The sequence below is a fragment of the Pongo abelii genome, chromosome 5 (assembly GCF_028885655.2).
Source record: "Pongo abelii isolate AG06213 chromosome 5, NHGRI_mPonAbe1-v2.0_pri, whole genome shotgun sequence".
In the NCBI taxonomy this organism is placed as follows: domain Eukaryota; kingdom Metazoa; phylum Chordata; class Mammalia; order Primates; family Hominidae; genus Pongo; species Pongo abelii.
The window spans coordinates 159,961,019-159,978,243 of NC_071990.2; the positions used below are offsets into that span (position 1 = coordinate 159,961,019).

General features: G+C 43.4%; 1 protein-coding gene across 3 annotated transcripts in view; it reads left to right on the forward strand.

Moving 5' to 3' along the window:
• The window catches only part of TULP4 (TUB like protein 4), a 284,224-nt gene that overhangs the window by 18,967 nt on the left and 248,032 nt on the right, over window positions 1-17,225 (forward strand). The window contains exon 2 of one of the 3 annotated variants that reach the window (XM_054558382.2): window positions 12,880-13,055. The exons of the other annotated variants lie outside the window; for them this stretch is intronic. The gene's annotated coding sequence lies outside the window, so the exon portion shown is untranslated. The remainder of the gene's footprint in view (window positions 1-12,879; window positions 13,056-17,225) is intronic. 3 annotated transcript variants of the gene reach the window in all.

The window sequence follows — 17,225 nt, forward strand, 5'->3', positions numbered from 1 at the left end:
TAGCCCAGAAACACCATTTTTAAGGTAGATGTCCATTAGTAGATTACACATAACTTCAGTTTGGCCAGATAAGAGTGTTGGCCTTTTCTCCAAGGAGTTTTTCTGAATGGTTTGTGACTTTTTCCGTTGTAAGTGATAATCATTGCTTACTTATGTTTAACACCTAGTTTACAAAGTATTTTTCCACATATGCCATTTCATTTGGTCTTCACAGCAACCTTGCGCAATATGTCAAGCACATATTTTTGTATTTTATGAGAAAACTAAGGCTGAGATTTGCCTGTAGTCATGAGATGTTAAGCAGAAGTCTTGAGACTTGAGTCTGCATCTCCTGATTAAAAACTCTGTGTCCCGGCCAGGTGCCGTGGCTCACGCTTGTAATCCCAGCACTTTGGGAGGCTGAGGTGGGTGGATCACCCGAGACCGGGAGTTCCAGACCAGCCTGGCCAACATGGTGAAACTCTGTCTCTACTAAAAGTACAAAAATTAACTGAGCATGGTGTCAGGTGCCTGTAGCCCCAGCTACTCAGGAGGCTGAGTCAGGAGAATCGCTTGAACCCAGGAGGTGGAGGTTGCAGTGAGCTGAGATTGCCCCACTGTACTCCAGCCTGGGTGACAGAGTGAGACTGTGTCTCAAAAACAAAACAAAACAAAAACAACAAAAAAACTCTGCGTCCCTTCTCTTACTCCCTCACTCCCACCCCGTGGCCTCCCTCTGCATGGATCCTGTCATGTTTATGGATCCCCCTGCAGGTGTTGCTGGAGGGGGCTTTCTCTTGGCAGTTGTAGACACTGTTGGGGACCAGAGCATGTACCCCAAATTGATAACCGGCAGACCCTGTCAAGTGCATATCTAATGTTCTTTCTTCCCTTCTTTCTAAGTAGAATTGGAATTTTGTTTAGAGAGCCTCTTGTCCCCTGTGTGACTCTGGGGAAGGTGATCTTATCCCTAGCACTGGGGTAAATCCTGACTGGTTTCAGATAGTCACATGGGTCCCATTCTCTGTAGGTGATGACTGTAGGGGTGAGCCAGAGACCTAGTTCTGGTCAGTGAGATTAGTGGGAGGTCTGTCCAGAGGTTCTGGAAAACTCAGCCTTACAGCAACAACTCTAGGAAAGGTGGCCTTTTCTTCCTCTGAAAGTTGTCATGTCTGGGTGTGGTGCCTGGAACTGTTACAATTGTTTTGCTACTGGTCTGAGCATGAAGCCAACATGAGGGTAAGGACTGAGCCAAGCCAACAGCAGAGAGAACTCTGCAGAGCCCAGTGCACCATGCCTGGCACCCACTAACCCTGGACTTGTTCTGTGAAATAAATTTTCTTATTGTTTACGCCAGTTTAAGTTAGGATTATCTGTTACTTGCAACCGAAGATGTGCTAACTGATGGCAATAGCTGTCATTCTTTCCCTCATTGCATGAAGAAGTACAGGATATAAAGGCAGAATTGATCTAGTCAGAAGGTCAGAGGTGGCTTCCCTGGGGAAATGCAGAGGCCTTGGTGGGAGAGATCCCTTTTCTTGCTGTGCCTTGTGTGCCGCATTTAAGGATTTGGGTCTTCATTGCAAGAGCAGAGCCTGTTATAGGTTTAAGTACTGGGCTATGGCATGAATGCAGTGAACTCATTATTTAAAGTAACTCTCTAGTTATTTAAGCTACTCCTCCTAAAGAACACATTGGCTCAACATTCCAGAGTTGAGTTTGATTTGCTGAGCAGGCAAGGAGCAGTCAGTGGTTAAGGCTTTGGTGATTAGTAGGTGTGTCCAGAAAGCACAGAAGAGCATCTTTGGTTGGAATCTGATGAAGTGAACAGCCCAGATTGTTTTCTTTTTTCTTTGCCAGTGCGTGCATGTGTGTATGTCTTTCTGTATGTATGTGTATATATAACTTCGGTGTGTGTGTATATGTGGTATGTATACTCACATGTGCACACATATACCACACACACACAGGCAGCTTTCATGTTTTCTACTTTAAGGGTAACTTGTGAACAGCCTGTTGTTCTCTAAGTCTTTGATCACTTAAATAAAAAAGTTGCAGCCAAGAAACCAAGAAACCTGTTGGCGGTTATAAAAACAAGATTGGTGGTCTTATTGTAAATGTTGAGGATGTATTAATATGTCTGAAATAGAACTTTTTAGCATTTCCAAAAGTTTTCCTTCAGATTTGATATAAGATCTACTCTCACTCTTATACATATGAATATATTAGCAAAACTGAATTACAGCCCAGTGTAATCAGGCAGGGAACCTGTCTGAACCATATAGTGGAACTGCAATGAAAAGCTACAGTATTCTTGTAATTATATTAGGACGTGATGTCGTCCCTCCCTATGTTTATTAATTAGTGGAGTTGTAATGAGACTTCCCCCCTATGCTTTTAAGGATGCTGATCAGTGGGCATCCAGGCAGGATTTTAGTTGTGTTTGGGAGCCTTCTGTGTAAAGGTGGGAGGGATTGGTGTTTCAGGTGGCAGCAGGTGAGCCTCCTGCCAAGTTGGCATAATGGGAACAGGACTTTTCTGAGCTGCCATCTGTTTGTGGCTGATAGGAAACCAGCAGTGATTTCTGAGGAGTGAGGAACTGTTCCATTTATGTTGAAATATTTAGAAATTAGTAATGTTAAGACCGTGCTGATCAGGCATTAGTAGGTTGGAGAAAATGGACTGTGGAGTGAGTTTTTGTTGTTACTCATTTCAGAAGATGCCTACTTTGTTTGACAACACCTGCCCGCTCTCCCTCCCAAAAAACGAAAAGCCAGGACTCTCTTCGTTTCTGCCCACCCAGACTCACCACTCAGGTCAGCCTTAGCTCTGTGCTGAGTTGCCTCAGGCCAGGGAACACGTTATTTATACAGCTGTCACATGTACACTGCCTGTGGTGTGTTTGCAATGGAGGGAATTCAGTCTGTCTCAAACTCTTATGATGTGTCTTTTTAAAAAACTGTGGTAAAATGTACATAACAAAATATATTATTGTAATCGTTTTTCAGTGTACAGTTCAGGGCCATTAAACAACATTTATATTGTTGTGCAGCCACCATGGTGTGTCATGTTTCAACCAGGTGCTTTGATGGACTTTAAAAATAGTGGTTGCTTCTTCTGTATGATGAATCATCAGCATGTTTTCTCTAACTGATGTCCCTTTGGTTTTGCAGCTTGCATTTACTTCTTTCCTGTAGGAGTTGATTAGGTGAATGGAGGTGCTGTGCCCACATTTCTTCTGGGTTTGATTTGCTGCCCTTGCAGCTGGGGAAGCTGTACCCTCCATGTATGTTGTCTCTGATGGTATCCTGAAAACTTTGTTTTGTCTCCCCCATGTTATACTCTCAAAGCAGCGGTACAAAATAGAGAACAACTCATTTCCCCTTTAACCTAGCATTAGTTGGTAGATTGGCTGGAGGAGTTAGTCTGTGGCCCAGGGGCCTACCAGAAAGTTGCTGTGGAGCGCTGCAGTGGTCTGGTGTGGAGCTGCAAGTTAGGGTTATGTGGTCTAAGCCCTGCCACGGGAGCAGGTTCCAAGGGGTGGCTGATCTCTTTCTGGCTCTAGGACTCTGCTGGGTTCAGTCAACCACCTGTAGGTTTCTATCTTGCCTCTTTCAAAACAATCAGCGGAAAGGACTGTAGAACCCTCTGTTACAAGTCAGGAGATTCTTGGTTACTGGTGAAAGAGACCTAACTCAACTAACACAAAAAAAGGGAATTCGTTGGAAGGATTCTGGGCTGTCTACGGAATCCAGGTCAGGAGCCAGGGATTGGGCTAGGATGCTGCGTGGATGGAGCCAGGAGGACACTCTTTCTTTCTGTCTCTTCTCTTCTGCCTCTTTCCCAGCTGTCCACTCCCTCAGTGTTTCTGAGTTATTCCTTTTCTGTCATGGACCAGCAGTCTCTGCTCTTTGGTCCAGGTGGCACAACATGGCTGCCAGCCCCATGTTTTTCATATCGTGACCCAGGTGTCCAGAGAGAGACTCTTTTCTTTGTGTTCCAGAATTTCCAGGGAAGAGCTGATGAGTTGGTGTAGAAAATAGTGACTTCCATGGCAACAGTGGGAGGATGGAAGCCATTAAGGAAGTCGTTGAGGTTCAGCAGAGGGTCCGTCCTTGCTGCAGTTTATAAAAATGTTAGAGACACCACTCCAACAGTTAACGAATAGGAAAGGACCTGGGCTGTGAAAGCTCCGAAGCCTTGCATTAAAATTTAAAGCAAAACCAATCAAATAAAAAACTAAATTAAAACAACATGCCACCATCACCAGTGCTAACAAAAAATCCTTCAAGATTGAAAATTTGAACCTGCTGAACAAATTCGGAAGCTGCTTTTTGTAAAATCAAAGTTCTTTTTTAGTAAAATAAATTATAGCTTATTTTAATGTCAGCATTATTTGAGCTCAGAGAAATTGTGGCCAAAGTTTAACCAAGCAGCTTGACATGGGATATGTATACCTGAAAAAACAGGATAAATATAAATATTCTAAATTTGCCGGGTATAGTGGCTCATGCCTGTAATCTCAGCACTTTGGGAGGCTGAGGCGGGTGGATCACCTGAGGTCAGGAGTTCGAGAACAGCCTGACCAATATGGTGAAACCCCACCTCTACTAAAAATACAAAAATTAGCCAAGCGTGGTGGCGCGTACCTGTAATCCTAGCTACTCGGGAGGCTGAGACAGGATAATCGCTTGAACCCGGGAGGCAGAGGTTGCAGTGAGCCGAGGTTGTGCCATTGCACTTCAGCCAGAGCTTGCTGTTAGAAGGCCCTTTTCTAAAATCTACTAATTTCATATTGAATTTTCACTTAAATCGGTGTGTGCCAGTGGATCTGTCCTCCCTTGCTGTCATTGTATCTCATCAGGGTCACTGATTCATGGGTAGATCACATACTCCACTGACTTTTGAGGTTATGAAAAATAGCTGTTCCTCTTATGGTTGTTTGGTTATGCACATAGATATCCTCTGTGATTTTAAGAACTCTATGGAATTCAGTTGGGATTGAATATTCTGTGTGAATTGTGAACCTGTATGCAGTAATCCAAGGTGAATTGAAAGCATCATTTAATTGTTGCAGTTTTGAACCACTGTTAACTAAATATCAGAACAGTGGCTAAGAGGTCATAATGCTTTGACACCAGTGCTCTAACACCAGCTTGGTGTCACTTCAACTTGGTTCTGACACCAACCACCTGAACTGAATGTCAGACATGAGTTCTGCAAGGCTGCTTTCATGGCAGATACCAGTTGCAAGTCTTCACACTACCTGTGCTTCTGACCAACTGGCTGTAAATTTGGGGATTCCACCACCTTGTCAGTTTTGATAATTTGCTAAAACAGCTCACTAAACTCACAGAAGATGGTTTATGATTAAGGGTACAACTCAGGAACAGCCAAATGGAAGAGACACACAGGGCAAGACCTGGGAGGGTCCTGGATGCTGAGCTCCCATGCCATGGAGTCGGGGGCATCACCCTCCTGGCACATCCATGGATTCATCAGCCAGGAAGCTCTTTGAGCTCGGGTGTTTATCGTATCAGGGTCTCATGACATCGTTGGTCATGTGATTGAGCTCAGTCTCCAGCCCCTCTTCTTCCCAGAGGTCAGGGGTGGGAATGAAAGTTCTAGCCCTCTAATCATATGCTTGGTCTTTCTGGAATGGCCAGCCCATCCCTTGAAATGCTCTAAGGGCCCACCCTCTGTCACCTCATTAGTGCAGACTCAGATGTGGTCAGAAATGGCTCTTCACAGGTAACAAAAGACATTCCTGTCACCCAGAACATTCTAAGAGTTTTAGGAGCTCTGTGCCAGGAACAAGGGCAAAACCCAGATATATTCTTTCTACCACATCCATGATTTAGATAAAACTTGGGTTCTTGCAGGAAGTTTCTGAGGATATTAAGATGTTCATGACCATCCTGGCTAACACGGTGAAACCCCGTCTCTACTAAAAATACAAAAAATTAGCCGGGCGAGGTGGCGGGCGCCTGTAGTCCCAGCTACTTGGGAGGCTGAGGCAGGAGAATGGCGTGAACCCGGGGGCCTCCGCCTGCAGTGAGCCGAGATTGCGCCACTGCACTCCAGCCTAGGTGACAGAGAGACTCCGTCTCAAAAAAAAAAAAAAAAATGTTCGTTGGTGTTTAAGCCTTCTGCATAAGGATGACAGTTGATGCTGAAGGAGATCTCCTAGGCAGAATGAGGAGAGAAGAGGGATTTGGATAGAGTTCTGAGAAATGCCAGCATTTGAGCAGTGAGTAGAGGATGAGGGGCTAGGGAATGTCTGGGGACGTGGAAGGGACACAAGGAGAACTGGCTGTCATTGAAGCCTGGGGAAAAGTGTATTTCTTTTCTTTTCTTTTTTTTTTTTTGAGACAGAGTTTCACTCTTGTTGCCCAGGCTGGAGTGCAATGGCGCGATCTCAGCTCACTGCAACCTCCGCCTCCCAGGTTCAAGTGATTCTCCTGCCTCAGCCTCCCGAGTAGCTGAGATTACAGGTGCGCACCACCACGCCCGGCTAATTTTTTGTATTTTTAGTAGAGATGAGGTTTCACCATGGCCAGGCTGGTCTTGAACTTCTGACCTCAGGTGATCCGCCTGCCTTGGCATCCCAGAGTGCTGGGAGTACAGGCGTGAGCCACTGCGCCCGGCTGAAAAGTGTATTTCTAGACCAGTGCTCTCCAGGAGAATTTTCTGGCATGATAAAAACCGTCTATATTGTTGTGCAGTAAGGTAGCTACCAGGCACATGGAGGCTGTTGAGCAGTTGAAATGCAGCTAAGGCAACTGAGAAACGTAATTTATATTTTTATTGAATTGTACTTAATGTAACCACATGTGGCTAGTGGCTGCCATTTTGTACAGTGCAGTTTGATTTGAGGACATGGTTAGTGGGTTAAGCATAAGGGCTACAAGTATACTTTTTCCTTTCAGCCATCACGCTCTAGGGCTGAAGTTTTAGAGTAGTTTAAGACTGTAGGATATTCCCCACAGATAACTTAGGTAATTGGGAGCAGTCTTGGAACCTCTTGGGACCTGGTAAATGTCTTAGGCTTCAAGGGTAAGATCCAATTATTCAGATACTTAATGAACATAAATGTCAAAGTGAGACAGTGATTTGATTGATAGAGAGTCTTAAAAAATATAGGCGAGGGATATGAATTTCTTTAACATGCGGGGTTCAGCTGCATGTAACAGAAAACTCAAGCGGCTCATACAAGATGAATGTTGACTGTTCATGTAGAGGTCTGGAGGCAGGTGGGCGTGGGCTGGTTGCATGGCTCCTGCTGATCAGGGTTCCAGGATTCCTCCGCCTTTCTCTTTCACCATCTTTAGCCTCAGAGTTCCTCACAGTGCATGATGGCTGCTGGAGCTCAATAATCACACCATGACCAGGCAGGAGGAGAAGAGAGGGTGGGAAGGGCAAAGGACTCATCTTCCAGATGAGCTAGTCCCCCTTAAAGATCTTTCCTGGAAGCTCCCTCTTCACCTAACAACTTGACTTTCTGTTATGCTTCAACAGGAACAACTACATGTGAGCTGGGGAAATGAGTCCTCGATCTGGGCATTTTGCTGCCCCAAGTAAAACCGGGATTCTGTTGGTGAGGAAGAAAGGGAGACTGGACATTGGGTAGAGGGCTGGCAGTCTCTGCCTTGGTGTGGCAAGGGTGCATCTCCATGCATATGGGAGAAGCACCAGTGCCTTCATTTCCTGACGTCGTGTCCATGAAGGCACCTGCTGTCGCAAACACCACACCATCATTCCCATTCAGCCTCCGCAGGTTTCTCTGCAGGCTCCTTTGTAGGTTGGCACAGCTTTGACAACATCCCTTTTGGTTCTCAGAGCTCTTCTGGAGACTTTAGTTGTGAGCTGCCTGCTCCTTAGGTTCAAGTAACTGGTAACACACCTACAGTGCTCCTGAGTGCTCCCTGGGAGAGCGTGTGAATCAGAGGTCAGTTTCAGAGGCATATTCTTAGGGGTCGTATTCTTCACCCAGGCCAACGACCACTGAAATCTTCCTGCACATTGTTCCTTGCAGGGACAGCTAGCTGCTGGGCACACATGGGGCACAAACTGGATAAGGCTCCTGCCCATTCAGGAGCTTAGGTCAGTAATTTTCCTAATTCTTCTACAAAGAATTGAACTGTTTCCCCTGCCTGCATTCTGTTATCCTTTTCGGTGAGGATTCCAGAGGAGTCTGAGAGAAGGCTGGAAGAAGGCTGGAGGATGGTGTCGTGGGATGCATGTGCAGAGTCAGAAGTGGCTGGTGCAGAAGAAGAGCGTCCAGGACAAGCAGCTGTCTCTGTGCCACATCATTTGGCACCCTGCGATGTCACCTTGCTTTTCAGGAGTGCAGCCGGTTGTGGACATTTTGGAATTGTTTTGCTTTTGGAATGGGTGTTGGGGTGAAGCATTCTTCTGCTGGGTTTTCAGTTGTAGCTCTAACTAGCCACATCACTTCAGCCAAATCGTTTCTCTCTGAGCCTTAGATGTTTCCTCTGTGAGGAGGGAGTTGCCACATCCACCTAGGATATTGTTAGAGCCTGTGTGGCTAAATGATGATCTTTCAAAATCTTTACCCGTCATCATCACTCATAATAATACCATATATGTGGAGGTTGAGGGCAAGGAAGTAAAACAGATGTGTCTGTATCTTTGTGTCCCTGTGTCTGTGTATGATTGATGTGCCAGACTGAACATCCTATCCATTTAAATTACCTGTGTTACTTCAGAAACCTGCTGCCAGTTTGTTAGATATATTTTTAGGTTGACATAAGATCTTTTGTTTAGCCTTTCAGCAGTTTAGCATTTTTGGATTTAATATCAGGACTTGAACTGTTTAACAGCAACCCCTGAAAGGCCATGACGGGTTGTTAGTAACTTGACTAAAGTACTAATTACAGCTGGGCCTAAGCTGGGGACTGTCTCCTAAGAACTAGACACCCATGGAGTGAATGGCTAAGTGAGCCTAGCCAACCACTTAACGTTTAAACCTCAAGGTGGTTTTATTATCCTCTGGTTAGTTTATAAATAGTAACTCCTGAGCTGCTAAAGACTTTATTCCTTTGTGAAAAATACTCTAGAGAAGAAAGGCAATTATTAGTGCTATTGATGGAGGTAAATATTCTGAGGGTTATTAGCCAGAAAATAGAAATTTTGGCTAAATTAAAGAATAAGTATTAAATTTGGTAGTGGCTTGGGTCTATAATGGAATGAAGCTATCAAAAAGAAAAAAACTAATTAGCTGGGCGTGATGGCATGTGCCTGTTTTCCCAGCTACCCGGGAGAGTAAGGTGGGAAGATCGCTTGAGCCTGAGAGGTTGAGGTTGCAGTGAGCCATGTTTGCACCACTGCACTTCAGCCTGGGCGACAGAGGGAGACCCTGTCTCAACAACAACAACAACAGGCTGGGTGCAGTGGCTCACACCTGTAATCACAGCACTTTGGGAGGCCAAGGCGGGCGGATCAGCTGAGGTCAGGAGTTAGAGACCAGCCTGGCCAACATGGTGAAATCTCGTCTCTACTAAAAATACAAAAATTACCCGGGCGTGGTGGCAGGTGCCTGTAATCCCAGCTACTGGGGAGGCTGAGCCAGGAGAATTGTTTGAATCCAGGAGGAAGAGGTTGCAGTGAACCGAGATTGCACCACTGCAGTCCAGCCTGGGGGACAGAGTGAGACCCTGTCTCAAAAACAAAAACAAAAAACAAAAAACCAGAATAAAGAAAAAACTTAACAAAACTTTACTCATGAAGTAAAAGACAAAACTTCAGTGAAATTTATGCAGCCTATGGGGTTGGGCGGGTGCAGAGGAACTGCGGCCTTAACAGAATCACGTTCAGGAAAAGCGCAGGAGCCCATTCAGAGGTTTTTACGCGCTCTGAGGTGGTGAGGGCAGTGGTGTGTGTCATTGCTTAAATGAACTTCAATTTGAAGAAAGATTGCTCTGATATATCTGGGAACTAGTGCCATTTGAGAATTTGGGAATTTATATGTATGTTGGTTTGTCATCTTCACACCAAAATCTACTTTATTTGCACATCAGTCATAAAGGTATTTTACCCATTTGGCTTATTTGTGTGTTTAAAATTAAAACCCAAACCATTTTCCCTCTCCAGAAAATGTGGCTTCTGTGGTATGACATCTTACTGGAGTTGGGGGAAGGCTTGGTGGGCACCTGAATAAACATCGATCTGGGGAAGATGCACCTGGAGGGCTGCCTGGATAAGTCCCTGATGCTACTAGATTGCCTACTTTCAAAGGACTAGGAAACATTTTTTCAGCTTTAAAGGATTTAAAAGCCAGTGATATTTCAGAATAGTGCTGAAAGAGCCCTGCTGTTGAATGAACATTGGGAGCACTGCATGTGGGTTGTGGCAAACCCTTTATCCCATGAGGCCCTCTCTTCTCCATGCCTCTAAGTTCTGCAGACCATCAGTGCCGCCCCTGAAATGTCCTGTCTTAAATAGAATGCCTTGAACCATACCTCTGCATCAAAAATGTGGAGCCAGGGGAGCTCCAAGGACTGGGGATTGTCAGTGCCTTCAAAATGACAAGTTAGAAGTACTAAGGTAAAAGCAGAAAAGCATCTGTGAGGGACTAACTTCAGGTGGTGCCTCTGACAACACAGAGCAGTCAGGTTACTACTGTGCATTTAACAGGGCACACCTTTTAGCTCTGAAAGAACCTTAACTTTTTCAGTGCTTCTTTACCAGCACTATCACCATTGGTCTTTACAGCGTTCTTGAGAAAGGGCAGAGCAGATAGTCTGTTCACTAGCAGATGGGAAAGCTGACTTTCGGGGAGCTGAGCCCCATGCCAGGTCTCCCAGCCAGGAAATAGCAGGTTAGCCAGAACCTGTCTTCTGATCCTGGTCTGATTCTTTTTCCATTTCACTTTCCCCACCCCTCCTTTTTAAAAGAAATTTTATTTTACGACAATTTTACTTACTTGCTTATTTAGAGCTTAACCTTCTCCCACAAAACATTTGAGGTGGCTTAAATGTAGTGACTAAAGAGGAAGTTGGCCAGGCGCGGTGGCTCACCCCTGTAATCCCAGCACGTTGGGAGGCCGAGGCGGGCAGATCACAAGGTCAGGAGATGGAGACCAGCCTGGCCAACATGGTGAAACCCCATCCGTACTAAAAAAAAAAAAAAAAAAAAAAAAATTGGCTGGGCGTGGTGGCACGCCTGTAGTCCCAGCTATTTGGGAGGCTGAGGCAGGAGAATTGCTTGAACCTGGGAGGCGGAGGTTGCAGTGAGCCAAAATCGTGCCACTGCACTCCAGCCTGGTGACAGAGCAAGACTCCATCTCAGAAGAAAAAAAAAAAAAGGGAGGAAGTTATGTTGATAGAAAATTTTGGCTCAAGTAAGGCAAATACTTTTTTTTATCTTAAGCATTGAGAATGAGGATAAGAAGAAAGCTGTTTCTTTGATTAAACTTAAATCTTACCTGTGTGCCAGACCTCCCCACCAGTTCTTAGATCATTGGACAGCACCCCCAATATTAAGCATGTATAAAACTTTTGTATTTCACTCCAAATTCAGGATGGTATGAATGGAGAAAAGAGTTACACATGAGGGAGCTTAGTGGTTATAGCCACATTGCCTTTACCTTTTTGGTATTATACTTACTGTATCATATTTTGCTATTTTTGTGTGTTTAAACATGAAAAGTAGTAAAATATTATAGTACATTTGTAAAAGGGGGAAAATCACCCCTAGCTTCCACCATTGTTATAACTCTTAAGCATAGCATTCTCTTGAATTCTTTACTCATAGGCACTTTTTTTTCAAAAAGTTCTAAGCAACATTATAAACACTGTTGGAAGCTTTTAAAATTTAACATAGCATAAGCATTTTTTCATGTTTTAAAGTGGTTTTCATAATTATACTTCTTTTTGAAAAATTTTTTATTGTGATAAAATTTACTTTTTTTAGGGAGACAGGGTCTCACTCTTATCCAGGCTGGAGGGCGGTGATGCAGTCATGACTCACTGCAGCCTTGACGTCCCAGGTTCAAGCAAATCTCCTGCCTCAGCCTTCCGAGTAGCTGGGACTACAGGCATGTGCCACCATGCCCAGCTAATTTTTGTATTTTTTGTAGAGACATGGTTTCACCTTGTTCCCAGGCTGGTTTCAAACTCCTGGGCTCTAGCAATCTGCCCATCTTGGCCTCCCAAAATGCTGGGATTATAGGTGTGAGCCACTGTGCCCAGCTAAAATGTACCATTTTAACCATTTTAAAGTATACAGTTGGCTCTACATATCCGCAGGTTCTGCATGTGAGGACTGAAAACATTCAAAGAAAAAGAAATACAACAAAAATATAAGAGAACAATAGCATTTACGTTGTATTAGGTAATATAAGTAATCTAGAGATGATGTATATGAGGGATGCATATGGATTATATGCAAATAATATGCCATTTTATATGAGAGACTTGAACATTTAAGGATTTTTTTATCTACATGGGTCCTGGAACCAACCCCTATCGATTTTGAGGGACAACTGTATAATTCAGTGGCATTAAGTATGTTCCTGTCCGTGTGCAGCCATCATCACTATCCATCTCCAGAACTTCTGTTCATCTTCCCAAACTGAAACTCTGTGCCCATTAAACACGTCCCTAAAAGGGTAGAACCCCTTCCCCAGCCTCTGATAACCACCATTCTATTTCTGTGTCTATAAATTTGACTACTCTAGATACCTCTTATTAGTGGAATCATAAAATATTTGTCTTTTGTATCTGGCTTATTTCACTTAGCATGATGTTCTGAAGGTTCATCCATGTTGTAGCATGTGTCAGAATGTCCTTCCCTTTCAAGGCTGAATGATATTTCATCGTATGTAGATACACATTTTGTTAACCCATTCATCTGGTTTTTTTTCTTTCTATACTCCAGGACAGTGCTGAAACCCATTCATCTGTTGATGGACACCGGGTAATTAGACTTTTTGAAGACTATGATAGGCCATCAAGTAGATAAATCATACTAGAAGATGCAATTTTTGCCCTCAAAGAATATTGAAGTTGATATGCCAACATGTCAAACACAGAAGACGAAAGCAACTAAGTGATGTGAGAAGCCAGTGTGGGTTCATACAGAGTAACCAAAGGAAGCTGTCCTTGCCTTTCATCTAGTTGTTAGACTGAGGGAGGGTAGGACCTGGGAGGATTCCAGAAGAAGGTCTTCAGTTTGATTTCTGACCCTCCCACTTCTGTTGCTTTGTTAGGCCTCTGTGTGCAGTTAGCAGCCATCTCATAGTAAATCTTCCAAATCATTAGGAGGGTCACTGCTTTGTCAGGACAATTTATACCCTTTCTCAATTAGCAAATTGGCAATCCAAAGTTAACTGGAGTGTTGCTCCCCTTTTCTATTTTGCTCCCGTGTGGATGTGGTGCAAGAAGGCCTGCCAAGGTCAGGCTCCCATTTTCCTCCATGGGTTGGTATAGACATGTTTGTTGGTCAGACATTGCCTAAAGTCCTGTAGTCAAAGGTGGTGTGCTTGCATTTGCCTGGCTGAATTAAGGCTCTTGGTGCTTTTCTATCAGTCGAATCCCTTCTCCTCCATGTCTTTTAGAAATTGAGAAGGGTTTATCAGTGGTACCTCGCTCTGTTTTCCACAGGTTTTTAAAATTTTTTTTTGTTCTTTTACATTTGTTTGATCTTTTCTTTTCTTTTTTTTTTTTGAGACGTACTTTTGCTCTTGTTGCCCAGGCTGGATTGCAGTGGTGCGATCTTGGCTCACCACAACCTCTGCCTCCCGGGTTCAAGCAATTCTTCTGCCCCAGCCTCCTGAGTAGCTGGGATTACAGGCATGCACCACCACACTTGGCTAATTTTTTTTTTGTATTTTTAGTGGAGACGGAGTTTCTCCATGTTGGTCAGGCTGGTCTCGAACTCCCAACCCCAGGTGATCTGGCCACTTCCGCCTCCCAGAGTGCTGGAATTACAGGTGTGAGCCACTGCACCCGGCCTTGTTTGATCATTTTAATGGGACTTTGGGGAGAGGGAATAGGTAAACAGATGGCTTATTCATCATCCTGAATTTATTTTTGTGTACTATTTATTGTCTTAGTCTGTTTGGCTGCTATAACAAAATACCTTAGACTGGGTAATTTATAGACAATAGGAATGTATTGCTCACAATCCTGGGAGCTGGGAAGTCCGAGAGCAAGGCACCAGTGGACTTGTTGTCTGGTTAGGGCTTGCTTAATCACTTCCCAAAGGCCCCACCTCGTAATGCTATTACATTCGGTATTAGGTTCCAACATAGGAATTTTGAGGGGACACCAACATTTGGATCATAGCAATTACATTTTCCTATTTTACTGAACTCTTAATTGTTCTGATTTCATTCGATTCTGTTGGGTTTTCCAGATGGAAAATTATATTACTTACAAATCAGGGTGATTTTTGGCTCTATTTTTATATGACTTTTTTCTATTTTTATATGACTTTTTTTTTCTTGTTGTAATATTTTGCTTGTAATTTCTAGAATGATACTGAATAGCACTTTTGGTGAGCATCTTTGGCTTAATCCTCCCTTTAGCCTTTAGCACTGTTGGCTTTAGTCACTTTCTGCATATTGCCAAATTGCTTTTTGGGAAGGTGCACTAGAATTGGAGAGTGCTTGTCACCCATGTCCACACCCAAGCTTAATGACCAGAGCATTGGGAAGGGTCTTCCCGATTTGTGGCTCTTGTCATTTTAAAATTAAATTTGGGTTTGCCATTTATTATTTTTTTCTAGAAATTCTCGAGTCTGAGAATAGAGTTGGCCTAGGTTCATACATTGTTTTGTTCTCATCAGATAATTACACAACTTTTTCTTCCTATTCCAAAGTAACAGTGTTGTGGAGTGGAAATTACTGTTGTTAATTTTAGCACCATAGTTTGGTGAAAAAAGTATGGGTCTTGGAGCCAGATATCAGAACTAAGCTCTGTCACTAATAGCCTAGTGGTTTTTCATAACCTTACTTAAACTCTTTGAACTTTAGTTTCAGCATTTGTAAAAAAAAAAAAAAAAAAGGATTTTCCTGTGTCTCACTGGGAGATTGAGAACATGGTGTAAGATGCGAAGTGGGCCCTTCCTTAGTAATGGAGAAATCATTAGCATTCACATACAAGGCCATTCAGCAAGAAATTGTTGCCATTTGAGATTTTGATAGACTTTAATTTTGATCAGAGATAATTTTAACCTTTTTTTCTCCGTGATTCTTCATCCCTGATTTCCAAATGGAATCAGGGTCAATGATAATTGTCTCTGCATATTTCTTTAATAATCTATTTTATTCCAGATTTTAAACGTTGCTTAATGGGTAGAATATAAATGAAATTACAAAAGCAATGTCCAACATTTATTGAGCACTTTACTATGTGGGCAGGTAATTAAGTACTTTACATATGTTTATTTAGTCTTCCCAACATTCCTACTTCTTGGGAAATGAAGGTGCTTGAAAAGTTACCCAGTCAGGTGGTGGGAGAGCCAGGCCCGGTGCCCGGCAGTCTTGCTGCTGAGCTGCTGTCGCTGTGCTGCCTTTGTGGTCTTCACAGGGTTGCTCCCTTTATTCTGTGTTCCTTAAGGCCATTTTATTGCTTCTAGATCTAGGAAAAAACAAAACAAAAACACTGAGTTTTTGAAAAGGCTAATTGTTTTAAAGTCAAATAGTAAGTGTCAAATGTACAGCATTCATATCTATTAAATATACGTTAATTCTACTCTGTAGCAGTAAGACCTTTTCTTATCCAGGCAGTATAATTAGATCTTCTATTTATCTTTAATAGCCTTCTATTTATCTTAAGAACTCTGGCTTAATTTTCTCTTGGATTATTATAAAGTCTTCATTATTGGGATATTTTTGTCAGTAAATTGTCCTTACTTGGTCCAACTTGGAGCTCTCTTTCTTTGTTTTGCTCTTGCATCATCATCTGAAGACCCTACCTTGGCTTTATGCTGCCAGGGACCGGTCATTCCAACAAGATTCTCTCAGCTCTGCTCCACAGCACTTTTTTGGCTATTGATTACAGGATTTACCTTGTAGTATTGAAGTTGGTTTATTTTGCTCATCTTCTCTCACTGTGTAGGGTGCTTCTTGGGGCTAGGGACTGCACTTCGATGCATTTTGCATTGTCAGCACCCGGCCTGTTCGGCCTGTGGTGGGCACTCACTAAGTGTCTCTGGTACCGGGGCCTGGATGGGCACTCAGTAAGCGTCTCTGGCTTGAGTGTTGCTTGGCTGCTTTCCTCGTTTCATACTGCACTTTAGACTATTGCGGCTAAAATTAACACACATCATCTGTTGATGTGATGCTTGCCTCCTTTTAAGCTTTTCTCAAGCTTTCAAAATTTTTTCCTGAAGTTTGTCCTTCACAGATGAAATTGCTCCTGAATTAGAGGTAATTTACTCCAGGCTTCCTTGTGCTTAAATGTGGCAACTTTCAAGGCTGCCTTCATTTTTGCCTCAGAGTTTATAAAGCAGCTTAGTGTAAATAGATGCTGTAGGGCCGGGCACAGTGGCCCATGCCTGTAATCCCAGCACTTTGGGAGGCTGAGGCAGGTTGATCACCTGAGGTCAGGAGGTCAAGACCAGCCTGGCCAACATGGTGAAACCCTGTCTCTATTAAAAATACAAAAATTACCCGGGCATGGTGATGGGTGCCTATATAATCCCAACTACGTGGGAGGCTGAGGCAGGAGAATGGCTTGAACCCAGGAGGCGGCGGTTGCAGTTAGCCGAGATCGCACCACTGTACTCCAGCCTGGGTGACAAAGTGAGACTCTGTCTCAAAAAAAAAAAAAAAGTTTCTGTAGTGAGTTTATTTAATATAAGCAGTTTTATGTTAGTCACTGCTCTGTTGCATTTTGTTTCATTTTCAATTGTTGCTTCTCATGGGGTAATGAAGAAAGCATTTAAAGGCCAAGTTAGGTGGGTGCCTATTTTGGTCCAGCTTCCTCAAGTTGTGTCATGACTTGTTGATGAGGAGGAAGGGCAAGGAGACTCTAACTCTCACAGGCTTTGTCTCTTGTAGCTCAGATAGGGTTTCTTTAATCCATTTTAGAATTTTTTTTTTTTTTTTTTTGAGATAGGTTCTTGCTCTGCCACCCAGGCTGGAGTGCAGTGTGCCATCATAACTCGCTGCAGCCTCAAACTCCTGGGCTCAGGCGATCCTCCCACCTCAGCCTCTGAGTAGCTGGGGCTACAGGCGGGTCACCACATTTGGCAAATTTTTTAATTTTTTATAGAGA